Source organism: Talpa europaea (assembly GCF_964194135.1).
Source record: "Talpa europaea genome assembly, chromosome: 7".
NCBI classification, from domain to species: Eukaryota; Metazoa; Chordata; class Mammalia; order Eulipotyphla; family Talpidae; genus Talpa; species Talpa europaea.
In genome coordinates, this window is record NC_140074.1 from 74151285 (window position 1) to 74178740 (window position 27456).

The following is a 27456-nucleotide window of genomic DNA, read 5'->3' on the forward strand; positions in this document are numbered from 1 at the left end:
GGGGGGAGCAGCTGGGCTTAAAACAACCTCAGGGGAACATTTGAGTTTCTCTAGTGAAGCCAATAACTTATATTTTTTAAAGAAATGATGATTTTATTTTGGCAAACAGCCATGGCTGTCAGCCCAGAGAGAGACCTAAGGACAAGCAGGATTCTGTGAGCTGCAGGGTGAGCGTTCACATCAGGCAGAAAAGGTCTCTGCAGCCACAGACAGTGAGGATGGACATCAAGGGCAGAGATGCCTAGAGACCCCTCTCCCCACCTGGACACTGCAGACATGGGGTAAGGTCACCTCCAGGGCCCCATTAGAGATGCTCTTCTACCCGAGGGAGCAAGTGATCCACAGACCCCCCTCCTGAGACATGCTTCTCTCCTGGGAAGGAGAAGCCACACTTTCCCCTTTGCCTCCAGAGTCATGTAAAGGTGCTCTGTGTGCACTATAGGAGGATAATGAATTCAAGCTTTTCAGTAATATTCATTACTAATAATGACATTTCTCAGCTTCCAGAGGAGAAAACTGAACAACAGGTCACTTCCATGATCTGCTGGGAGTCTGCCCGGGGCCAGGACATGGGGCGCCCACACCCATCATCGCTCTGACCCTCAGTCTCTTTCTCTCACAGCGCTGTTGGTCCTGGACTGGACGCTGCTCACCGGAAGCTCCTGGCCTCCGAGGACAGGGTGCCTGTCACTCTGCGTGCCTCTCTGCCAGGGCCGTGTGCTTGTCCAAGTGTTCTGGCCACCGACCCCTATGTGCTGGGTGAGAGGGCCCCCCCTCTAGCACCCCCCACTGTGGGTGACACTGTCCTATGGGGAGCTGCAGCCTGGGGTGTCTGGAGCGTCATGAAAATGAAGGGAAGAATCTCTACAAAAGATGGGGAGCTGGGCTGTGAGGGTCACCAGGGGACCGTTCTGGGTGCTCAGACCACAGAAACCAAACTGGCCCTGGATAAAAGTCCCCAATGATAGAAGTGACCTTGGATTTAAAAAGGGCGAGTGACCATCACTAATATAGAAAAATGGGCTCTGATTTTTGCTTTGCAGTATATTTTTATAGGAAAAAGTTCTCATTCCTTAGTCTCTGTTGGCCCAGCACAGCTGATCCTGTGAGCCTGACAGGACATGATTTCCCTTGACCTCTCATGAGAACCTGCTCAGAAGTGGGTTAATTACCAGAGCCAGGGGTCCTGTCACGTTAGCCCCACATTGGCGTCAGTGAAGGGACAGGTGAGTGGTAGAAGGATGTCCATATTCACAGCCTCCTTCGCCACTGACTGATAGTCATTTAGGAAATGATATTTAATTCCTTTTTCCAGCTTGCTGCTTATTACAGGTCAAACTAACCCTTAGTCCATTTTTTGATGACCCTGTGAAAACTGGGTTAGGAGTACTGAAAAGTCTTTGAAACACAAATCATTTCTACCTCTTGTTCTTTTCATCCTTCTGTATGGGTCTAAAGTGATAGTTAAGCATTGTCATCTAGTCATCCTTATCTAGAGCCAGGTTTCTGTGGGCCAGAAACTTGGGGCTTAGTCCATGTGGTGTGAAGAGAGAGTGAAGGTCCAAGACTGTATGTGTTACTCGAGCATTGAAAATGTAATAGTGTGATTATTTGCCCAGCCAAGATGTTCCGGCGAGTGCTCACCATTGTGCAGGCCCACTGCAAGCTGGGTTTGACTGCAACTCTCGTCTGGGAAGATGACAAAATTGTGGATTTAAATTTTCTGATTGGGCCCAGGCTCTATGAGGCCAACTGAATGGAACTACAAAACACCGGCTACATTGCCAAAGTCCATTGTCCTGAGGTAACTGTCCTCTTCCCGGCACAGTCTCTAAGGGTTAAGGGGAAATGGACCGGGTCACTTCCTCTGGCACAGGTACACTGGTCAGGGCCAGAGCAGACTGCTGCCCCCTCACACAGTTCCCAGGGGCCTCCCCACCTCACAGACTTGTGAGCCAGAGTTGCTTGTCCAGGGGCACCAGTCAGTGTGTGCAAGTCAGTACGCTAATCCAGGCTGGCCCAACTGCAAAGTGCATTTGTCTTCTCATCCTCTTCTCCCGGAGTGAGTGCCTCAGGGTGTTCTCGCCCACCCTCTCTGCTGTGAGGTTCTTGGTTGGTCTTGTGTGTGTGACCATCCAGGCTATCTCTAGAGTCAAAGCCTGTTGGTTTTGATGCCCCTCAGTGATTACGTGTGGGTGTCAAGAATAGGTTATTTCTAAGAACACATTTTTCCCAATTTTGTTTTGTAATGATTGCCTGTACAGGTATATGTTAAAAAATATATGTTCAAATGTAAGTCTTCTCAGAAGGAATGATTAAAACCATTTCTAGAGACTGAAGTAGGTTTTGCCTCTGTTTTGAAAGGATGGAAAGGAGCCTGTTGGTGAAATATAAACTTTCTTTGTTGGAAAAAATCCCTTAGCCTTCAGTTCCAGCTTTGTAAGCAGTGCACATCTTATGAAAGAGCCTGTCAGAATCATTGAGGCTCCTTGTTCCATCTAGAACACCTTCCCTCCCACCCCTCCAACCACTGTCTTAGAACTTAGTTTGTCATTCTATTGCCTTTTTGTTATTTTGCCTCCTGTGTGTATTTCCTGACCTAAACAGCTTTAGCTGTTTTTTTGGAATCTTTACATATATGTAAATAGAATCAGATTTTATATATTCTTGTATGACTTCTGTCTTTTGTGCAATATTTTTATTTTTTGCATATGTTGTTTTTTTACAGATGCATGTAGCTGAAGTCCACTCCTTTGATTTGCTCTGCAGTGTCCCATTGTACAAATACACCACAGTTTAAATTACAATGGAATATTATACAACTGTTAAAAAACGCTATTTCTAATGGTAGACATTTGGGTTGCAGTGTTGTTCTGTTAACGCCTTTATGAAGATTTAGTTTAAATTTCATAATATTTCCCTGTTGTAAGTGAATTCTCTGCTTTCAGTCAATAGAAACAGCTGTGCAGCTGCCCTGCAATCAAGTTTTAGAACATTCCCACCCCTTTTCCTTATGCTCATTTACAATGAATCAAATTTCTGACTCCCAGCCCTTGACTGATTCTGTCCCTAAACTTAGATCTTTTTTGCTTTTACTATCATGATAATGTTGCTACAAATATTTTTGGGTTTTTTGTGTGTGTGTGTCAGAGTTTTTGTAAAGTCCTATTGTTCACTGTGAACTGTGACCCCATAGTAGTATGTCATGAACTTGATAGGGAATCTGCCAGCATGCAAAATATGTATTAAGGGAATAGTGTTTCAGAAAAACTGGTAAGTGTGATGTGGTATTCCTTTTGTCTTAATTGGTATCTTTTTGTTTACTAATGTTAAGTATTTTTTCCTATATTTGGGCCATTTGTGTTTCAGATCTATGAGATACAAGATTTTAAGTATTGTGAAAAACTTGCTTTTGCTATAAAGAATTAAGAACTATAGTCATGTGGTTTCAGGAAACCGGAAAATATAACAACAGCAAAACATGTGGATTTGAGCTCAGCAAAGGTTATGTGTAGGGTCAGGAATGGCCACAGAGCAGGTTTTCTGATCCAGCAGACTGGGTAATGGAGGAGTCAGAGTCCTCAGTGGCTTTTCAAGGTCTTTTATTTAGATTTATCAGGCACATGGCAGGCAGGGGTGCTGGGGGGCTGGGAGGGCTGCCAACAAGTCTTCACTTTATCTGGGCTCTCCGGCGTTCTCTGCTTCTCTCTCAACTTCCGTTTGTTCTTGGCTTCTTCTCAGCTTCTGCTGGCGTCCCCATGACACCGCCTTATAAGCCCAGTCTTAGCCCAGGTGAATCCCGTCTACCCGTGCCCACACCCTATTCCAGGTGCCCACCATCAGGCATGCATTCAGGACCTCAAGGATCCATCATCTATCCTGATGGCGGGAGGGCAGAAAAGCCTGACTTTTTCCTTACCTTACATTATGGTATTAGGTATCACTAATAACTTAAGCTAATTCCACATTGAAGAAATGGTCTGGAATGATCACACAGAAGTAGCACTGGTCACAATCAAAACCCAGAGCCCGTAAGGGTAGATTTTTACAGCCTGTTTCAGTCCTTTCTGGATCCTTTTTGTTTGTCCACAGCACTGAGACTTTCACAACTCATTGCACTTTAATATATTTACCCAAACATTCAACTTCTCAGCAACCCTAGCACAGAGAAAGCCCTATGGAGTGTTACTGTCACTCTTTTTTGTATGCTCAGATAGTCTCAGATGTGACCAGTGGGATCACCTCAAGCTGGTTCTCTGTTCATTTGGCATTTCCCCATCATTTCTTGAGTACTTCCTTGCTTTCTGGCACAGCAAGATATTTCTGGCTCACCTGGTACTTGTTCTGGCCCTGGAATTAGCCATTTCTCCACAGAGCCCTTTTAATTGAGAATGGAATTTAAAAACCAACACCTGGGTATTAGGTGTTGTTCATCACAACTAAGATGGCATTGCAAGACTGACTCAACAGGCAGCTGGGCAGTGTGTGCACGCGCATGTGCACGGAAGTTCTCTGCAGTGGTGCTTTGTATGGACTTAGGTGTGCAGATGTGATCTAAATGCATGGGATTGCTTGTGTGACTGGTTGAGAATCTGATTTTCTTCACTTGGAACTTATGTGAAAATAATTCCCTGAACATTAGTGAATTAAATCTTTGTAAAAGTGTCTGAGTTCAACATTAGGGTTGTGGTGTTTGTGTCTATAGTTTTATTGAGATATAGTTCACATGCATTTGTTTGGATTTGTTTAAGGCTAATTCTGTTAAATAATGGTCTTCAGAAGTTTCTAATAGTGTGATGTTTAAACTTGCAGGCTGACTCCTGACTTTTATTGATCACAGGTTTGGTGTCCTATGTCTCCTGAGTTTTACCGGGAGTATGTAGCAATCAAAACTAAGAAGCGAATCTTGCTGTACACCATGAACCCCAACAAATTTAGAGCCTGCCAGTTTCTGATCAAGTTTCATGAAAGAAGGAATGACAAGATTATTGTCTTTGCTGATAATGGGTTTGCCCTGAGGGAATACGCCCTTCAGCTGAACAACTAAGTAATTGACAAGTTGCACCTGTTTTCCAGCTGATTTATTTATCCTAGTGAGTGCAGAGGGTGCCTCTTTGTTTCTTAAACCTCTCAGGACCTTCTTAGGATCTAAAGGCCTGATTTTGTGTCCTCACTCGCAGGAACCAGGCAAGACAGGAATAGGTGGTTGGATTCAGAGGTTAGCGCATACAGAAAAGGGAGCCTGGTCATTCCAGTCCTGGGGAGCAGGACCTGGAGTTGTGCTGTTCTGGTGGGGAGCTGTAGAGGCAGGAATGGACACAGGGCAGGTTTTCTATGATCCAGCAGGCCGGGTTAAAGGAGGAATCCTGGAACCCTCAATGGCTTTGCAGGCTTTTACTGGGATTTACCAGGCACATGGCAGGCAGGGCTGCTGGGGGGCCGGGAGGCTGGCAGTCCTCCCAGCCCCCAGCAAATCCTCACTCTATCTGGGCTCTCTGGTGTTCTCTCTGCTTCTCCTCTTCTCTCAGTTTCTGTTCGTTCCTGGCTTCTCACGTCCCCGTGATGCCACCCTTAAAAGCCCAGTCTTGGCCCAGGTGAGTCCCATCTACATATGCCCACACCCTACTCCAGGTGCTGCCATCAGGCATGCATTCAGGACAGCAGAGTTCCGTCATCTAGCCTAATGGAGGGAGGGCAGAAAAGCCTGATACTTTTTACCTTACCCTACAGGAGCCAAGGTGGATATGAGAGGGTGTTTGGAGTTTCAGGCCGAGTGAATGCTCCGGGTGAAGTTGGGGTTAGACTGTGTGGGTCAAGGACCAGGAAGGCAGGGGAGACTAGGCCAGCATCTCACATATCATCCAGCATCTAGAAAGCGTTTCAGGAACACCCATCTGAATCCTCACCAGCTCATAGCTCCACCCAGTACCTGTTGTTTAAGACCTGGTGTAGGGTAAGGAAAAATGTCAGGCTTTTCTTCCCTCCTGCCATCAGGATAGATGATGGATCCTTGCGGTCCTGAATGCATGCTTGATGGCGGGCACCTGGAATAGGGTGTGGGCATAGGTAGATGGGATTCACCTGGGCTAAGACTGTGCTTTTTTTTAAGGGCGGCGTCACGGGGACGCCAGCAGAAGCCGAAGAAAAGCCAAGAGAGAAGCAAAGAAGCAGAAGCAGAAGCAGAGAATGCCAGAGAGCCCAGAGAGAGTGCGGATTTGCTGGGGGCTGGGAGGACTGCCAGCCTCCCGGCCCCCGAGGACCCCTGCCTGCCATGTACCTGGTAATCCCAATAAAAGCCTGTAAAACCACTGAGGACTCTGACTCCTCCTTTACCCCATCTGCATGGAATCAGAAAACCTGCACCGTGTCCAGTCTTGCCCTTTACATCTGGCTATTGCAAATTCTCTGCCAAGTTCTTCCTAGTGATTGCAGGGCTGTAAGTACTGTGAGTTAGCAGATGGTAAGGTCCTTTTTAAAAAAAGATTTATTTATGCATACGAGAGCTGGGGTACAGGCCAGAGGTCTGAGAGGGGTGAGAGGATCCACCAGAGACAGAGCGGGGAACAGAACAGGCAGACTGATGAAATACACTGCTGAGGGGAGCAGCGGGTGAGACAGGAGAGGTCTGCTGCTCCCTGGCCAGCCGGGGAATGAACTCGTGCTGCAGAGGCTGCGGACTGCTTCATAGTGCGGTGCTTAACCCCTTGCCCCACCAGGGAGGCCCTAAAGGCAGACTCTTTTGATTCTTTTCTATATTTACTTTCATATTTCTAAGAGGTACCTTATATAGTAATTTCTTGGTGAATAATTGGAGAAATTGCCTATTAGCTCTCTACTGTGGGAGTTGAGGATTTAGGTCTCTTGTGTATGCTGCCCCGACCCCCTTCCCCATCTTATTTTGAATCTATATATGTGTATATGTAGATTCAAACCACGTAGTGTATGCTTAGGTTTTTTTTTTTTTTTTTGTAAACAGTTTTTTTTTTTTTTTTTTTGCTAGTGCTAATCATTGCCTTCTCGCTGTTTTTGCTGAGTTTTCAGTACACTTACTTACTCCTCTCCACAGTCGCACCGCTGTAGTCTCCCTCTCAGTTGCGTCGGCCCTGTCAGGTAATTTTTCAGTTCTCTTTTTTCTTACTTTCCCTAGTGGGATCCCTACCAGCACCTCATCCTCCTGCTCTGGCCTGCATGCTCTCGAGGATGAGAGCCACCCAGCTGTCATCTTTGGGCTTCCCTCTGACATCACCCTGTGTATTCCCTGTGCCTCTCCCCGGAATTACAGCCCATTCCATATTTCAAGTTTCCATTTCTTTGTCACTCCTTTCAGTGGAACATATCCTTTTCCTGAGAGAACTTAAGTAGGAGGAACATTTTGTAAGACTTTGCTTATAGATGTCTTTATTTAAACTCACCCTTGATGCTCTTCACATCGTATACACCTTTTACCCTTTACAGACTCACCCTTGACCAGTACTGCCGCGGACCAGCATAGCAGTAGGCGATGAGGCCGTCTCAGGGTTGAGAGAAGCGCGCAGGGTACTTTGCACCTGAGAACATTTGAGGACTCAGTTCGGGACTTCCAGCGCAGCTGTTGGAAGTCTGGTGCCCTCCTGAGTCTTCTTGTTGTGATCTGTTGTGGTGGTGATGTGTTTTCCTTCTCTCACGAAGCTTTTAGGATCCTTTTTTTGAAATTTCAAAACATTATGTTTAGTGCGATCTTTTTTCTTTCCTTATGTTGGGCACTTAATAGACCCTTTTCATCTAGAAATTCATGTCCTTCATTTTTGAGAACTTTCATATTTCCTGTTATTCAGCTTTTGTTTTCCTTGTTCTCTTTTGCATCCTTACTGGGCAGGTGTTAGATCTTCTGAACAGCATTCTGATTTTCTTTCTTCCCCCCTTTTTTATTCCTTTGTCTTCCAATCCATCTGTTAAGGCTTTTGCTACTTTCCAAGAGTTCTTTGTTGACAGTTATTCTTATTTCATGAGTACATTGTCTTCTCTGAGGCTAATAAAGCTTTTGACCCTTCTTTGGTTCCTGAAGAGTTTCTCTTTTCAAGTTTTTTTACTTTGATTGTTTCTCCTCTGTATTCAGAGCACTTCTTCTGATGTTCGGTATTAACTGTATCTTCTTGTTCAAAAGTCTGTCACTGAAAAACTGATTAGTTTCTCTGAATAGCTTGGTGGGTTTGCTGACCTCTGGACCTCACCACAGCATGATTGGGCCGGGACCAATCTACTTTGTTAGAGGTTACTGAATGCCTGTTATTTCTAGGTCTTTTCTCTTGAGCTTGACAGTTTCTCTAGAGAAGGAAGCGTCTGGTCTCCTGGTTACCAGTATGTAGTATAGGAGGGAGAAGTGAATCTCCTTCACCCTTCACTTGTAGCATTTGCTTTTGCTCTCAGCTCTTCTTAAGGTCTCTAAGTATAGGGGACATTCAGAATCTAGAGTCTTATGACAGGTGGGAGGAGAGACTGCCTGGTCAGCTTGCAACTCCTATTATCTTGACTCTGTGAGTTTGTGTCCTTTATCACATTAGTGTCTACTTGAGAGGGGCAGCAAAACAATGCATTATTTACTTTGCCATTTTAATAGCCATCTTTTCTCTCTGTTCATCTGCCCATTCTAGTCCTCCTTCCAGATTCTCCCTGGTGCCTGCCTTGAGTAACCTCATTGACACCTACATGCAAACACACCTGGGGCTTGTGGTTGTGGCTTTCTGAGCATCTGCCTGATTTGGACTTTGATTTTCTGGCTCAGTAGAGGGGCAAGGCTGTGCTTCCCCATGGATGATAGAATTATGGCTACAACTTTTAGTTGTTGGTACCTCTATCCTCTAAATGCTCAAAGTGCTTTTGTCTGTCTTGATTTCTTGCTGTAAAATGTGTCTCCGGCATTGCTCTATTCCATAACTTGGGACTGCTGCGGGAAGTCTTTGAGTCTGCATGAGGAGAGTAGGTGTCGCTAAGCACTTTGCAGGAGATACTATGAGCAATTTGTTAGTCCATGAGACTTGGAGCCAGACACACTGTATTTGAGTCCCAGCTCCTCTCTTTTGCTGTGTGTCCCAGGGAAAGTTGTTTACGTCTTTGGACCTCATTTTGCTCTTCTTTCGCTTGAAGCACTTAACCACCGCAGAGAATTCTTGTGTCTGGCATCTGGTAGGTGTTCATCAGATGCTAGGTTCTCTTTCTGAAGGAAGGTTATACTTCTGTTTTGTTTTTTGCGTGTGGGGAGCTTTCAGAAACAGAGAGCTTACCAATGCGTGAGGACTTTTTCTTGAGGATGGAGGAGGCGGGAAGGACCCACCTAAGACCTGGGTGTTGGGAGAGAGGCTGCTCTGGGCCTTCCCGGCCGTTTTTACAGCGTGATGCACAGAAAGGGTCACACTCGTGCTGTGCGCTGGACACCCAGATGACAAGTAAGGCAGCTGGTGGTTGGTGTGACCAGAGGCCTTCAGTATGGGGTGTCCAACTGACCCAGGCTTCGCTCCCCCATAGGCAGGGGCTTTGCTTTCTCTGGCACACCCATTACCATTCCGCAGTTACTCGCTGATAGCGCTGTGTTGCAAAGTGCTGTGTAGAGTGTCGAGAGTGGTGCTTCCTGATTCTCCCGGGCATGGCCTTGGAGCAGCTTGGGACAGCCACACTGAGGGGCAGCCTCCTCGGGTTCCTGACCCGCAGCTCCCTGTGCATTAAATGGGAACATGAAACTACCTTTTACCCTTTTAAGGAACATTGAAGGGAATAGGTGGGTTTTTTTTTTTTTTTAGAGGCATGTTTTATTTTATTTATTTGTTTGTTTGTTTGTTTTGTTTATACATGCACTGGGTACAGTCAGAAGCGCGGGAGGGTGAGAGAATTCACCAGAGCCAGAGCGGGGAGCAGAGCAGGCAGAAGGACCGAAGTACACTGCTGAGGGGAGCAGCGGGCGGCAGGAGAGGTCTGCGCGCCATGTGGGACCCTCCTCCGGCGGCCAGGGAGCAGCCGGGGATCGAACCAGCGCCGCAGAGGCTGCGGGCAGCTTCGCAACCCAGCGCTCAACCGCTGCGCCACCTGGGAGGCCCGTTTTTTTTTTTTTTTAAACCCCCACTGTAGTATCCACCTCGGTGCTTCATGTGGGTGGGTCCTGTGTACCTGGGAGCTGTCCTCATTCTTATTCTCGTCACTCATACTACTGCTCCTTGGGAAGACATGGAAACCGCTCACCAGATAACTTGAGAAGAGTAGAGGCGTGACATGGCCAGATGCCAACAGCTTACAATCAGTGAGATAGATAGGGTGGTGCTCCTTGGCAGAGAAGCGGAAGTTAAAGATAAGTTTTTGGAGTGGAGTATGACAATAGGTCAGTGGAAAAAGACTGAAAGGGGCTCTTCTCCGTCCTGCCCTTTTCTTGGAGAATGCCTTTGTCATTAGGAAATAATTGCTTCTGAACTTCTGTTCGCATATAGCATTGTTTTCTTCACCACTCCCATGGGGCTTCAAGGAATCCTTGAAGGGGGTCCTCCTTATGTGGGGATTAATCTTTGAGCAGAAGATCTTGAGACCGAAATGAGTTAGGTTCAAAAGCAAAGACAAAAGTAGAGGAGGAAGCCCGAAGGGACTACTCACCTGAAGTTGATCCTGGGAAAGGGGCGGCATGTGTGTTTTGGCAGGGGCTGGGGGAGAGTCTGTAGCGACTCATTTTTACAGGTCTCCTCCTGATATTCTTGCCTGGAAGAGAAAATTCTTGCAGGAGCTCTCTTCCCCTCTGACATGATTTCTGGATATTTACAGAGTAACACTGTGGTTTTCCTATCACTGCTTTGCTCCTTTCTAGACCCTATATCTATGGCCCTACATCTCAGGGAGAAAGGATGCGTATTCTCCAGAATTTCAAGCACAATCCCAAAATCAACACCATCTTCATATCCAAGGTATGTGTGGCATGCAGGGTGTGGTGAGGCCCTCGGAAGCCCATGGTCTGCGGGACACTGTATGATTCTGGACAGTGAGTTGGTATTTTGTTGTAGGAACGCCACACATCAGTTTTTATTCACACATGTCTTATGTCTGGGGCACAGGGAAGTTGCCTATTGGGTGGTAGAAGCAGCAGATACTGGTTTTTAATGTCTTATGGGTAATATATAAAGTCTACTTTTGGAATTTAGGAATTTTGGTGCTCTTTGTGGGCTTGGAGAATCCTTTGGTCACAGGCAGCCTTTGTTCTGCTCCTGGTGTGCTTAGTGGTGGGTGGTGTGAGCACATTATAAACTCCTGTAGGTCACTCAGTGATGATTTTTTTAAAAAATTATTTATACAAGAATTGGGGTACAGGCCAGATGTGCAGGAGGATGAGAGAATTCACCAAAGACAGAGTGGAGAACAGAACAGGCAGAATGACCGAAATACACTGCTGAGGGGAGCAGCGGGTGCAACAGGAGAGGTCTGCTGCATCATGTGGGTTGTTCTGCAGCTGGCAGGGATGCAACTGGCACTGTGGAAGCTGCGGGCAGCTTCACAGCGCTGTGCTCAACCGCCTGTGCCACCAGGGAGGCCCACTCAGTGATGATTTTGATCTGCACTTAGAAGCGATGGCCCAGCAATTTCAAACATTCATGTTTGTATAAACCCAAAGTCCAAAGGAAGATTTACCTATGAAGTGTCATAAAGCACTAAATTTGGTGTCTGTGACTGGAAACCTTGATAGTAGGAACTCACCAGCTAAATTGGCTTTTCTGAGGCAGAATCCAGTGCCAGCAGTCTCTCCATGTAGGGTAAGATAAAAGGTATCAGGCTTTTCTGCCCTCCCGCCATTAGGATAGATGACAGAACCCTGCGGTCCTGAATGCATGCCTGATGGCGGGCACCTGGAGTAGGGTGTGGGCATAGGTAGATGGGATTCGATTGGGCTTTTAAGAGCGGCATCACTGGGACGCCAGCAGAAGCGGAAGAGAAGCCGAAAGAGAAGCTGAGAGAGAAGCAAGAGAAGCAGAAGCAGAGCGAATGCCAGAGAGCCCAGATAGAGTGAAGATTTGCTGGGGGCTGGGAGAACTGCCAGTCTCCCGGCCCCCCAGCCCTCCTGCCTGCCCTGTACCCACTAAATCCCAATAAAGACCTGCAGAAAACCACTGAGGACTCTGACTCCTCCTTTACCCAGTCTGCATGGGATCAGAAAACCTGCTCAGTGGTCATTCCTGCCCTACACTCCACCAGACCATTTGTCCTTCATGTGCCGCTGTTCTTAGTAGTCACCACTTAAGAGTATGGGCGATTTTGTACAGACCTCTATCTGTAACAAGAAATGAGAATCTCTCATAAAGAGGCTCTGTTGATAGGATCACTGGATGTGGGTTGCTGACCAGGAGTCCTAGGGCTTCCTTAGGACAGCTCTCAGGAGAGGTCGTTACAGGTTCTGCAGGCCTCCCTGCATCCAAAGTACCCAAAGAGAGGAGGGTAGTCATTGTTTTCCTGTATTATTTATTTAAACTTGAGGCCGGCTGATTTTTTTTCTCTTTTTTTTTCCATATATGAAAACCTTCCCATACACTCACTGCTGTATTTCTGTAGGTGGGTGACACGTCGTTTGATCTGCCAGAAGCAAATGTCCTCATTCAGATAACATCTCATGGTGGCTCCCGGCGGCAGGAGGCGCAGAGGCTTGGGTGAGTGCTCCAAGTGAAAAAATCTAATGGTGGTCATATCCCTTTGGCCTGGGAGGTCTTTCAGACAGGCTGCTTGTGTTCTTATGGCAAGCTTGTGTTCTGGGGTGAGGTGGCCTGCAAGGAGCAAGGTCTTCCTGCCCCTGGTTACTTCTCAGGTCCACCGGGTGACTCCATGAGTGGTTATTCTGGCAGCTGTTTGGAATTCACACAGATGTCCTTTAACCTGAACAGTTGTGTTGGTCGACAGGAGGTGCCAGGAATCAGTGCTTAATGTTGCAGAAATAGAAGGGAGGACAAAACTGTCTCCTGGCCTCGACTCAGGAGTAAGGGAAGGTCTTGGTAGGTGTAGCGTAGGGAGCCAGCAGACTGACACCTCACTTGGAACCTTGCAGAATGCTGCCCTGGATGGTAGCCTGCAGCAGTACGAGCTCAGTGATCGAGAACACAACAGGGAAGGCATCTGCTTGACACCTGTGGTAAAAGAGCCTGAGCCCCTATCATGGGGCTGTGGTAGGAACTGGCATTGCTACTGAGATGGCCATGGCTCAAGTCCTATGACAGGGACACAGATCCTGTCCTCAAGGAATTCGCTTACCTTAGCACGTGGATTGCAAGAGTGTTTGAAGAGGACAGGGTTAGTGGACATCTGTTGGAATTATGCTATATTCAAGTATGCTTAAGAGGCACCTGATTGGTTGTTAGAGACCAGGCATTTTGATAGAAATAGCATGGACTTGGACATCAGATCAGCCATGCCACCTTGGGCAGTTGAATCTCCCTGCTGAACATTTGCTTTGCCATCCAGAGTAGGAACAGCAGTACTATCTTGCAGGAAAAAGACTTACACAACAGAATATAGTAGGCTGTTGGGGAAATTGTAGCTTTTCTAAACTGACAAGAATATAATCTGATAAGTGTACATGATGCTATTCATTACTTATTCTTTTCATCATAAGAAAAAGAAAACCTAATTTGAAAGCTTCTTTGGATTTAATTAAAGTTTTGTCTTTATTATAAGCTATTTTGTTGCTTTCTTTGCATCTCTGAGCTCCTATAAGACTAAGAAACAGTTGGATCCAGAGGCAGTACACAGATACTTAACCTACTAACATTTGAACGGTGAAACAGAACTATTCAGATTTTCCAGAAGGATTAGGTTTTACAGGTATATTTCCTGTCCTAGTTTCTGTGATAATGCTCTTCTAGAATTCTCTTATTCTAGAATTTCTTGGGGATTTTTTTCTTTTTTTCTTTAATATTTATTCATTTATTTATACAAGCGCTGGGTACAGTCAGAAGTGCAGGAGGGTGAGAGAATTCACCAGAGCCAGAGCGGGGAGCAGAGCAGGCAGACTGATGAAATGCACTGCTGAGGGGAGCAGTGGGCATGGCAGGAGAGGTCTGTGTGCCATGTGGGACCCTTGCTGGTGGCCAGGGATCGAACCAGTGCTACAGAGGCTGCGGGCAGCCTCGCAGCCCAGCGCTCAACCGCTGAGCCACTGGCCCATGTTTTTTTTTCTTTAAGCCCCTTTATTGAGATATAATTCACATACCATACAACTGATCCATTTAAAGTATATAATTCAGTAGTTTTTAGTATATTCACAAATTTGTATAATCATAACCAAATCTGTGTTTAGAATATTGTCATTATCACAATAAAGAAATCCTTAGCCATTAACAGTAACTCTCATTTTTCTGTTGCCTCCTAGTCTGCAACGCCAGGTAGACACAAGTCTACTTTTATTGTTATAAACATGACTGTTCTAGACATTTCATATGTATCGAATTATATAATTTGGGCATTTTATGAGTGGCTTTTTTATTTAGTGTACATGTTTTCAAAAGGATTATACAAAAGGATTGTTGTTCTTTTTTAATGCTGAATAATAATTCTACTGCATGGACATAACACTACCCATTCATCTGTTGATGGACATTGAATTGTTTCCATTTTTAGGGCTCATGGAATAATGCTGTTATGAAAATTTTGTATGGATATATGCTTTCAGTTCTCTTGGGTATGTGTCTAAGAGTGGAATTGTTAGCTCACATGGTAACTTTACATTTTTCATTTAGAGAATCTGCCAGACTGTTTTTAAAGCTGCTGCACCATTTCACATGCTCACCAGTAATCTATTATGAGGCTTCCAATTTTTCCACATTCTTGACACTTATAGTAATCTGTCTTTATTGTAGCCATCCTAGTGGGTGCCAGGTCGTGTCTTGTTGCGGTTTTGGTTTATATTTCCCTGCTTATTGATGTGGAACTCTTTGTCCTTACTGTTGATTTTTATATTTGCTTTGGAGAAACATTTGCTCAGATCCTTTGGTCTTCTTATGTTTGTGTTATTTGTCTTCACTAGTTGAAATATACAGGTTTATTAAGCTGCAGGACTAGTATTTAAACCCAAATTTCCTGGATGTCAGAACTAGTGACCATTTTGTTCCATTTTCCCTGGGAATGTAATAATTTTTTTACAAATAAACATCCCTTATCAGAAGTATGCCTTGTATATTTTTCTCCAATCTATGGTCTTTTCATTTTCTTGATGGTGTCCTTTGAAGCACTGAAGTACTTAATTTTGATGATGTCCTCATGCAGGGTTAGGATGATCACTCCCTGACACAAAACTCTCCAACTGCAAGACGTGTCTTTTGCCTTTACTTTCTACCTTAACAACAGCTGATACCCTGTTTCCTGCCTCTTCTCCAGGGATGGTTGCAGAGGAATACAAAGCTTCTTTTACTCACTGGTGTCCCAGGATACACAGGAGATGGCTTACTCAACTAAGCGTCAGAGATTCTTGGTAGATCAGGGGTGTAGCTTTAAGGTATGGATCCATTTTGGTCTCTTGTCAGAGAGGAGCCAAGGCTTATTTTGTACCCAGGCCTCCAGAAGTGGGGGCCACCGGCATGGGACAGAGCTCAGGCAGACACTGGAGACTTTGCAAAAACTGATGTGTGGTGGTGCCGGTAGTAGGGAGGTTTGAGGGACAGTATCATGCAGGACCCCTGCCTGCCCCCAGCTTCTCAGAGTGAATAGTCAGAGAATGGGACCTTAGAAGCACAAGGCGTGGAATTTCTGCTTCTTGACCTTTCTAGAGGGTGCCAGAAGCAGGAAACTGCTTTTAGCCGGAAACAGTAACACTTTTCATACTTTTTTTGCAGTAGGACGGATTTTTGAAAGATTTGCATTGTGACCTTTCTATCTCTTTATCAAAGGCATGTGCTGACAGCAGCATCAGAGCTCAGGCAGGCACTGGAGCTCTGATGCTGACCTCCCGATTCCTGGGACAGTCAGTGCAAGAGAAGCACTGAGTTAGGAATAGCTCTGGATTCTCCAAAATGTGTACTCGACAAAAACAGCACCCAGCGTGTACTCCCCTTTTCCTTCCATGCCTCCAGTGGTGATTTCTGGAAGTGGCAGGATTGGAGTTCCCAGAATCATCATCCTGGCATTCCAGGAGGGTGATCAAGCCAAGACAGATGTGTCCTATATTTGTCCTTCTGAATGTGGCCACCTGGAGAACTCTGCCTAGTTCCTTACTGCTAGGAGCTTTCTTTAATTAAAATTATGAGGGGAGTCTGGCAAGAGGGTGGCAGAGTGAAGGTGTTGGGCTTGCCTTCTTCAAATGAGGACAGCAAAACTGATGTAAAACGAACCCAGAAGACCTCTGAGAGAAAAACTGACTAGCATCATAGACAATAAGAGCATTGGCCCAACGGAAAGGGGTAGGAAAAACCTCACGTGAGCCCTGTTTAGAGTGATAACAGGGCGGGACAATCCCCAAGAGCTACGGAAGTAGCTCCTGTGCAGCACCCTACAGTTGTTGATTCAGATACTTGCCAACATCTGGGCTCCTAAGGTCTGGTACTGCATTGAACAAGGGGGTGTGTCAGTGGTAGTCAGGATGGATGGTGCATTGCAGGGGAGCTGGGGGATGAGGGAACAGAGTGAGGACTCCTGACTTGAATCTAAGGCTCATACAGAGCACTGTAGCCTGACTCAGGCCAGAGCACCTGCATTCCCTATGAAGAGGCTAATGAAGCCTGTTCTGGGGTATCTAGATCACCTGCGGCCCCCACAAAGGAATGTGTCACCCCTGGAGGTGATCCTTTGATGCCTGTCGCCCCACTGCTCTTCTGTACCTACTGCCCCTCACTGGTGCCAGTCTCCTGACTAAAACAGCAGTGGGAAGTTTGTTCCTACTGAAACCTATACAAAATCAAAAATGAGGAGGCAGAAGAACACAGTCCAAATGCCATAACGAAAGATCCCTGACAAGAGCCTTGATTCAGTGGAGATGCAGAGCATGATGGAAAGGGAATTCAAGGTAACAGTCCTGGCAATGCCGATGGGACTTTAAAAACAAACAAACAAACAAACAAACAAACAAACACCCAGAGTACAAAACAACACCAGAATAAGGATAATGAAAATAGGAGGCAGCTCCATTCGGAAGTAATGGAGTTAAGAAACACGATAGGGGCCTCTCCGTGGCGCAGCGGTTGAGCGCTGGGTTGCTAAACTGCCCGCAGCCTCTGCAGCGCCAGTTCTATCCCGGCTGCTCCCGGCCACCGGAGGAGGGTCCCACAAGGCGTGTAGACCTCTCCTGCCGCCCGCTGCTCCCCTCAGCAGTGTACTTCGGTCCTTCTGCCTGCTCTGCTCCCCGCTCTGGCTCTGGTGAATTCTCTCACCCTCCCGCGCTTCTGACTGTACCCAGTGCTTGTATAAATAAAATAAATAAATAAATAAAATCTTAAAAAAAAATAGAATTCATAAAAAAAAAAAGAAACACGATAGCTGATTTTAAAAATACAATTCAGGGCCTCACCAGCCAACAGAAGCAACAGAAAGGATTGATGAGCTTGAAAACACAGTGTTGGAGGACACAAGAACTCGATAGAGTGAAAAAGGAGTGAGGAAATGAAAACAGGGTAAGCTTTCTGGGACAACTTAAAAAGAAATAGTATCTGTGTGCCAGGGCTCCCGGAAGGGGAAGTGAAAGAGAAAGGCATAGAAACCCTGTCCCGAGAAGATGCGGTGCACACGCCATGCAGTAGTACATTGCCGTAAGAAAGGATGGAGGGAATTTGAGAGAGTTCTGTGCAGCATAGTAAAGGAGAAGGGTGAAAACAAAGTATTAGACATTCACAAAACAAAGTTCAACTGTGAAATACTTAAAGAAATAATAGACATCAGTAAACCTTCTGCAGTTGAGAGGGAGGGAAAGGGACAGGAGGACACAAGGGACGGGGGGTGGTGGTGGTGGTAAAATCTTGAGGAAAAACCAGAGGGAAAAGAAGTCCACCTTAAGCATTCCATTCCAGTTTTCTGAGGGACAGGTAGGCTTTCTTCTAAGTTGTCTCCAAAGAAGTCTCGGTTGTGTTGTATCTTGCTCTTGTGACTCCATTCTTGACAGCTTGTCATGTGCGAGTGCTCCCTGCTGCTTGAAGCTCTGGGCACCAAACTCGGGAGGTTGAAAGTCCTCAGAGAGCGGAAACTGCCCCTGAGTATTTGCTCCCTTCCTTACCTAGTACAAGATGGGGAACTACCAGGATGGGCGTTTTAAAATTGCTAATATTTTTCTTTGTTTTCTGTAAGTGATTATTTGGCTGCTCTGTGTTGGAAGCCAATTTCTCTCTATTTGCTTTGCAGTTACCTCTTAAGCTTCCTGTTAACGGAAGTTGCTGGAGCTGGTCTCTGGAATGCCCAGTCAGAGCTCTCCCTTGCTAGCCACCTGCCCAGCTTTGCCTATAGGAAGGAAGTGATCCTAGCATGCCAACCCAGGAGAAGGCTGAGCCAGAAGAGTGCAAACAAAAGTGGACTCAGCCTGCTGGTTTTGACTTTGTAGGTGATCACAAAGCTTGCTGGCATGGAGGAGGAAGAATTGGCATTCTCAACAAAAGAAGAGCAACAGCAGCTTTTACAAAAAGTCTTGGCAGCCACAGACCTGGATGTTGAGGAAGAGATGGTGGCAGGAGAATTTAGTTCCAGATCCAGCCAGGTGAGTGAGTGGGTGAGGCTCCAGTGTCTTACTCCTAAGGGACAGAATTCTTAGACACACACACACACAGGCACATTACATTGTATGTGCTTGTGCAGTCTTTTGAAGAGCGAATAATGGAAGCAAATATGACCCCAGGCTTTCATAAGGGTGGCTTTGGGTTGGAATATGACGGGACTGGGGCCTTTGGCAAGTTGGTTCGTTGAACTCTGATTTTGTCCTCAGTAATAGAACTGAATTTTCCAACTTGTAATAGAGATCTGAGGCTCAACTCATTTTGCAGATTCAATGCTTTTGGGGGAAAATTTAGAGTTCTCACTAAGTATTCTGTAGATACTTAGCGAATACCTACTGTATGCTGGTGTTAGGTCACAACCTTGGGAGAATTCCAGGCATGATGTGAAACCAGGCCCTGTACAAGGAGGGTAGGGAGAGACTGATGAAAAGGGCCAGCCTCTCCAGAGTGTTAGTGGTAGTTTTCATAACCAAGGAAACTGACTTAAGTGATTTGATTTGGATGGCTGCAAAACACGTTTTCCACCCCCACCTCCCAAATCTCAAGGCTTACATAGAGACTTTAACTGGGTTTAGTCAAGTACACCACCTGGATGGTCTCAGCATCACTACCTCAAGGCTGTGTCCTGGGAGGAGTTTCTTGGAGAGGGGAAGGCAAAGGAATGTACATTGTAAAGACAGTGGAGACAAAGGAGACTCCACTTGCCTGCTTCCAGCTCCTGGTCAAAGACAGTCCATTCTCTCAGTTGCCTTTTCCAACATACAGGCAAATACAACATGTAACATGTGATAATTAAAAATCATAGGCAGTTATCTCAGGTCCATTCAGAGAGACAAGCACAGTTTAGGCAGGTCCTTTTGAAACTAAATTGATGTTTGAGCCAAGAAGGGGGCAATGACTGTAACGGGGAGAGAAGGAAGAAGTGTCACCAGGACAGGTCCTCGCTCTCCAGCTGGAGGCTTTTCTTCCCCTGAGTGGGTGGGCAGCTGGATCGCCCTCTGGACAGTCTTCAAAGAAATCCCAGGGAACCTTTCTGTCTCTGACTGACTTCTGGTCAGTCCCTCTGCTGGGGCCAAGCTCTTAAAGTCTTTCCCAGTGCCTGCTCCATCCTTCCTTGTGACCAGTGCACTGTAATGCCTGGCTCCAAGTCAGAACCTGATGTGTGCACTGTGGGCCACCTACGTTGGGGGATAACCCTTTTACAGATGAGTTCATTAAGGTACAGGCAGACGGTATTTACCAAGGTCACCCAGTGAGAGGCAGGGTCAAGATCCATATCCAGGACTTTCTGCTCTCCAGTTGATTCAAAGCCTTATGATGGAGTCGAGGGACATTTTGAGAGACTATTAAAAATGCTGTTCAGTACTACCTGGAGAGGCCGGGTAGTACTATAGTTAAAAACGGAATCTGAAGCTCTACTGCCTGGGTTCAAGGCCCAGGTCTTTAATAGCTTTGTGCTCTTGTATTAGTTACTTAATCTTTCTGTGCCTCAGTTTCCTCCTTGTTAAGATGAGAATTATTGTGAGGATTAGAAGAGTTAATATGTGTAGACTGCTTAACGTGATACCTGGAACATAGTAAAAGGTCAGTAAATGTTCTTAAAATGTAGTTTATTAAACTTGTAAATGTTATAAAACTTATAAATACTATAAAAAGAGTTTCTTTCCTCTTGGAAACTGACAGTGGGCTGGGTCCTCCCACAGGTGTCTCGGCGCTTTGGCACCATGAGCTCCATGTCGGGGGCTGATGACACAGTGTACATGGAGTACCACTCATCACGGAACAAGGCTTCCACTAAGCATGTGCACCTGCTTTTCAAGCGCTTCAGGAAATGACACCCATGAGGCCAGGCAGGTGAAGTCATGGTTCTGGGCACCAACTTGGGAAAGGGATTTTCACTTCCCACATCCAAGTTCTTCCTTTGAGCACCGCCCAGACAGGTCTAGATTCAGTATCTGGTGTCTGCAGTGAAGAAAGTACACCCGGAGTTTGAGTCTGTCTTCATGGGTCATCTAGATTTAAAAAAGGTGAGGGGGTAAGGGACTATTTTTTTTGGTCTTTTCACACTTGTTGAAGAAGGGGTTATTTCTGTATATAAAAATTTATAGTATTTGTATATAAATGTTCTCCTGAATAAATAGAAATAGAACACTGAACCGCATTTTAGATCTTAGGTCTTGTCATAGGCATGAGTTAGGTGTAGATGACAAAGCTTCATCAAGGCCCCACTTTGTAGCAAGCACAAAAGTGTAAGATGGGGCCACACACTCAGGTTAGAGAAAAGTGCCCAGTGGTAATCCAGTGTTGTGGTAATGGCTGGGAGCTTAGGGAGGGTGGCCCAGCTCTGGGGAAGAGCCTGTGCAGTTTGTAGAGCTGTGTAGTCACTGTTTAGTGCAGGTGGATTCCATTGCAGCACCCACAGCATGGAAGTCCTCTAGGTCACCTATAGGCTGTCACCTGCTTCGGAAGCCATGGTACATGCAGCTGCTTGATAGTTCATCTGCTCTGAGAGAACATGGCCCCTTATTTATCTTTGAAAGTACATTTTAGATATTGCTGATAGATGAGATTCCCCTCCTACGAGCAGCATAGAAGTCTTGGGTCATTTATAATTAGTTCTTTTATTCTAAAAATGTCCTTGGGCTTCTTTTTCTCTTGTTGCTGGTATGAAAGGAAGCGTGTTAAGCAGGTAGGATTTCTCCATATAAGAAAGGCATACAGAGGCAGAGGTCATGAGTAAGACCTTGCTCTCTGGGTAGGCGGCTTTATTCTAAAAGGCAGCAGTGTTCACACTTGGGGAGTGTTAAAAGCCTGTGCTAACTCAGGACTCTAAATTTGGATTCCCACCTACCCCCCCAACCCCAGCAGCTCAGCATCAGCATTCCATATTATGACATGATTGCACCTATGTGGCTGAACCTTGCAACAGCCACAAACCAGTCCTGGGGAGAAGACTGTCCCTTTTGTTAGGGGTGCTTGGAAGCAAGAGCCACCTTCCCTAACCTTCTGAACAGTGATTGGCACAGATAGGCAGCTCACTGAATAGTCCCCCGATGTACCTGAGCACCCAAATCCAAGGCCTGTGCTTAGACACACATGTCCTAAAGTCTGCAGACCCACCTAACACTTACCCTAATGGGCTGGCACCCAGATATCTCAAAACTGGTTATGACCATTATTTCCAGATTCACATCTCATGTATTTTATGCTTAAGATTCTCAAACAATACCAAAGGTTATTTGTGTTTTCACATTTCTGTCTCTCATGCTCACTGTTTTCTTGTTCCCTAACCTGTTGAACAGTGTTGAATTTTACCCAACCCCGGTGATCCTGGAAAACTTGGACTATTTAAGAAATTCCCTATTCGCTGTGTTCAGGAAAACAGCTTACTGCAGTGATCCCCCTTATACACATGGCTGAGCTAAGACTCACAGCCCTTTATTTACCTCTGAAGGCCAGACACAAACATTCCAAATTCACATTTTTCCCTGAAAAGATTAGCAGGATTGCTTTTCCTCACTGATCAGTTAGAACAAAGTAATTGTTAACCAAATCCTGAACTTTGATCTACTCTCTTATTTCATAACTCCTCTTGAGAACAGGCTGGACTCAGGGTAGAAATATTTTCTAATGGCCACACTGACCATGTCACTTCCTTTTGTCCCATGTCCTGATACCCTCTTTCCACTTGCTTCTTCCACCCTATAAAAGGAAAACTTGCCTAATCCTTTAGACATCATTGGTAAAAGAGTTAGGGCACCACTGTCCCACAGACCTACTGGGTAAGAGCCCTGAACCAGCATGGAGGGCAGAGCAAGCCCCAATTGAAGCTGCACCCACAGCGGTGTGGCCCTGAAAACAAAGAATGGGGAGACAGAAAAACCCCAAATGGCCACATGATTCCTCAGGGGGACACTACACTACAGCAAGGGAAGAAATCTCCAAAACCCAATCACAAAGGCATGGAAGACTTGTCATCCCTTCAGATGCATAGCTAAAAATTAACATAATAAAGAAATTCAAATAAATGGAAGAAAACACAGTGTATGAAAGATAGAAAATTCTGAAAAGTGAATGTCCTGAGAAATAAAATGAACAGAAGATCAAAGTTGAAGCCTTAAATAAGAAACAGGACAAAAAATCAATAGAGAAGATAAAAGTTCAGAGAAAATCTATGGAAATAGAATAGACCAAATGGAAGAATGAATCGGTGAACTTGAAGATACTAATGCACAATGAAGCAAGATAGAATAAGAAAAAGAGAGCTGAAGTTAAAAAAAAAAAAAGACTGAGAATTATCCAACTCCATGAGAAAAGGTTAAAAAAAAAACACAAAAACAAATCGCCAGCCAAAACCGTAAGGCTCTCCTTAGATATGTGGGAGGAATAAATTTCTGTTCTCAAACAGAAACTGAAGGTGTTTGCAAAATCTAGAATCCTCCCTCTACCCCAAGAAATATTAAAAGGAGTCTCATCTCTAAACTGAAGAGAAGCACATGCATAAATAAATATAACCATAAAATTAAGGTCAAAATGACAGCAACAGACTTTCACATACCAATAATCATTCTAAATGTAAGTGGACTGAACTCAGCAATTAAAAAACACTGTATATCTGGTTGGATTAGGAAATAGAATCCACCTTCTTCTGTCCGCAGGAGACACCTGAGCTCCAAAGATAAACATACGCTAAAAGTAAAGGTTGGAAAGCAAACTTACAAGGGAATAGGACCCAAAGGAAGGCAGGTTCAGACACCTATATCAGACAAAACAGACTTCCAGCTAAAAAAGGTTAACGAAACAGGAATAAACAGTATGTAATGATTAAGAAAAAAATACACCATCAATGTGTACTCATCAGATGAAGGCATGCCAAAATATATTAGGCAACTACTATTACCTGAAAACAAAAGTTGATAGAAACACATCTGTGGTAGGGGACCAAAGTACCTCACTCTCATCAATGAACAGATCAATGGCACAGAGGATGAATAGGAACACAACAGTCCAAAACATAAGTAGACCACATGGGGCTAATATATATCTACAAGGCACTGCACCCCCCCAGATGCAGAATACACATTTTTCTAAAATGCATATGGAATATTCTCCAGGATTGACCACACATGGGGTCACAAGACAAGTATCAAAAAATTAATGAAGAGCAGATACATCATCAACATGGCAGCGAGGAAACGCTGCCAGTAAGACCTTCCATTAAAAAAAAAAAAGTTAATAGGGAGGAAAAGCAGCAGGTCCCTGAGAGAACTGGTACACAGAAGATAAAGGGGTGACTCTGGCAAACTGCCCGAAGAAGAAAGTTGCCATGAAAGAGGACTAGAAGGGAGGAAAGCTCAAATCCCTGCTACCCTCCCCCGCCCACAAAGTCAGCACTCTCCGACCAACAGAAAGGAGGAAAAAAAAAAAACTTAAGACAACCAACAAGAACAAATTACGCATCAAGTGGGACTGTGAGTGGAAAGGAAATATTTCAGTCACCACACCCTGTGAAATGGAGCTGTGGAGAACCATGCAGGATTCGCCATGGAGGTGAGGAATGGCTCTAGGTGCCATTGGGGAAAAATAAAGAATCCCAGGAGACCTACAAATAGCCCAAGGCCAGCTGGTAAGCTTGTGCATAAAAGCTGCTCACATGAAAAGCATACCCAGATCTGGGCTGCCCAGGTCCCCTCGCCTGCAACCTAGGCTTGCAGGGAGACACGCGGGGGCCCTCACTGAGGTGAATGTCCCTCACTGAGTAATCAGAAACCAGGCGCCCGGACATGGGAGCGGGGTGCAAAAGGCACCATTTCTGCGGCACTGAACTGGGCTACAGCCTGCGTCCTGGACCTGAGGGCTTTGGGAACTGAGACGCAGGGCACGAAAATCGGGGTGTGGGATCCTCACAACTGTGGGGCACAAGGCAGACACAGCACCCCCAAGCCTTTGAGGCTCTCCATGCCACTCCCACTCTGTTTCCCCAGACCCGGGTTTAAAAACAGTTCCCCAAGGACACTAGGAAAGATCTCTGGCGCCACCTAGCTACCAGAAAAAAATCACCAACACCCTACAGTTGGAAAGCAGGGATCACAAAAACACTCTAAGGCGCTGAGAGAGGGTGGGCCAAGAAAACGGGGGTATGGGGGGGGGAAATAAGGTGTGGAGCAAGACCTCATCCTGGAACTGAGAGCTAGGCACAGGATCCGGGGTGTGGGACACGCCCTAGCAGCAGGCACTGCACAGGGTGACAGCCAGCGTTTTGGATCTGATAGCCCTAGAACTGAGACCTAGAGTGCAGATTTCAGGGCGTGGGATCCACACAGCTGCGGGCACAACACCTGGTGAACACAGGGCAGACACAGCACTTGGCTGGAATAAGAACCCCTGTGGTGAGGGGCTCCCTTCTGCCCCCACTCTGCTACTCAGAGAACCACTGGGAAAAAGCACAGAGCAGCAAGTATGGGTCTCTGGCGCCACCTCGTGACCAGAACTAAACCTCCAACTAACTGATTCCCTGTTGGAATTGAGTAAATACAGAGGGAGGGAACTGTAAGGGACAGAGCCCAGCAACACAGCATCAACACCCTGGTGGAGTTTTGTCCTACCAGTGCTGGTCTCAGTCTGGTAAACAGTTTCCAGCACCCCTAAAGGGGCACTCCAAAGAGATGCCCGCCAACACCAGTGACACAACGTCCCAACACATTGAACTAATTAGAAAGCAAACAACAGGGAGAAGAAAAAATGTAAATAACCAAGCAAGCTAGCAGGAGAACACACCATAGAAAGAAACACAGTCACCAGAGCTCAACGATAACATGGAAGAACTTCTCTGCCTATCAGATAGAGAACTGATAATCATCCTGATTAAAAAGCAGAAAGAAAACAAAAAGGAAAAAAATGATTTGATACAAATAATCACTGAACTGAAGAATGAAATTAGGACCTTTAAGAAAGGAAAGAAAAGAAACACAGGTGATAAGATTACTAGAAGAGATAAAGAACTCTGGGGAAAGCAATGAAAACAGGATCGATGAAATGGAAGAACGGATCAGTACTATAGAAGATAGGGAAATAAAAAGAGCCAAAAGACAAAAGGAGAGAGAAATGCAAATGAAGCAGTATGAGGAGACTCAGACAATTATCAGACTCCATGAAGAGAGGAAATGTAAGAGTTATAGGCATTCCAGAAGGTGAGGAGAGAGACAAAGGAACTGAGATATTCAAGGAGATAATTGAAGAAAACTTCCCAAGCATGATAAAGGAGATGAATATAGACATACAGGAAGCAAGAAGAACTCCCAATTACCATAATTAAAAGAAAGCTACAGCAAGACCCCTAATTGTAAAGCTTGTAAGAGTCCAAGACGAAATAATAATGAAACTGGAAAGGGGGAAGAAACAGATAACTTATAAGAGAAAAACAATCAGGTTAACTTCTGACTTCTCCGAAGAAACATTGCGGGCAAGAAGAGAATGGAGTAACATATTCAGCAAACTTCAAGACAGCAAATGCCAACCAATAATTCTTTACCCTCAAAGCTCTCCATCCTCTACGAAGAAAAAGTATGGACCTTCTCAGATAAACAGAAACTCCAGAAATATTCCTCCACTCCAAAATATTAAACCTCCACTCCAAATAAACCTCCACTCCAAAATATTCTACAAGAATTCCTAAAGCCAAAACCAACAGAGGAATGAACAGGAAGAACAGAATAAACCAAGGAATAAAATCACAAAAAAGACAAACAATGGCAAACACAGATGCCAACATATCAATAGTAACTCTGAGTGTAAATGGATTAAACTCATCAGTAAAAAGACACCGATTAGCAGGATGGATTAAAAAACAAAATCCAACCTTCTGCTGTCTCAAGGAAACACATTTAACCACAAAAGATAAACACAGACTCAAAGTAAAAGGGTGGAAAACAATCCTACAAGCAAATGGACCAAAAAAAAAAAAAAGCAGGAGCAGCCATACTTTATATCAGATGAAATAGACTTCAAATTAAAAAAACTAAAAAGAGACATAGATGCAGATGGACACTACATTATGATTGTCCCGACCCGCGGGATTCGGAGGCACGAAAAGAGAAGGGCTGAGGATTGAAATGAGGGGCTTGAGACAACCTGATGCTAGTGTTTGCTTCTTTATTTTTCCTTTACCTTTCTTTTACTTTTCCATGTCTTTCTTTTCCCTGTCTTTCTTACTTCCCTGGCCTTCTCTCTGCTCCTCTCGCAGTACCCCTCACCATATCTCCTTCTCGCAGTCTCCTCGAAGTAAATCTCTCTCTCTCTCTCTCTCTCTCTCTCTCTCTCTCTCTGTTCCCTTCTTATACCCCGGTCGCTCCTCCCATCGTACCTCCCAGTCTCACGTGATTTACAGGAAAACACAGGGGTTTCTCTGAAGGCGAAACAGTACATCGAAACCTCACTCATCGAGCACATGCGCAACATGGCGCATGCTCCAGGCGGCTCTGGACATATGATCAAGGGGACAATATATCAGGCAGATATAACACTCATCAACATACACTCACTCACCAAATGAAGGGGCACCAAAATGTATTAGAAAATTACTATCAGCTCTGAAAACAGATATTAAAGAAAATACATATCTAGCGGGAGACTTCAACACCCCACTCTCACCAATGGACAGATCAACGAGACAAAAAAAGAAGACACTAGAGCCCTAAATAAAGACATAGAACTCATGGATTTAACAGACATCAATAGGACACTGCACCCAAAACAATCTGAGTACACATTTTTCTCAAGTACGCAT

The 27456-nt window shown here is 45.2% G+C and overlaps 1 pseudogene across 1 annotated transcript; it reads left to right on the forward strand.

The window, feature by feature from the left end:
* The first annotated feature begins 276 nt into the window (after positions 1-276).
* On the forward strand, positions 277-20506 carry LOC311172694 (general transcription and DNA repair factor IIH helicase/translocase subunit XPB-like; annotated as a pseudogene). Its single transcript has 9 exons — positions 277-281; positions 623-759; positions 1620-1804; positions 4841-5043; positions 10820-10916; positions 12550-12673; positions 15361-15478; positions 18503-18655; positions 20375-20506. The product of its transcript is annotated as a general transcription and DNA repair factor IIH helicase/translocase subunit XPB-like (transcript).
* Positions 20507-27456: the final 6950 nt, after the last annotated feature.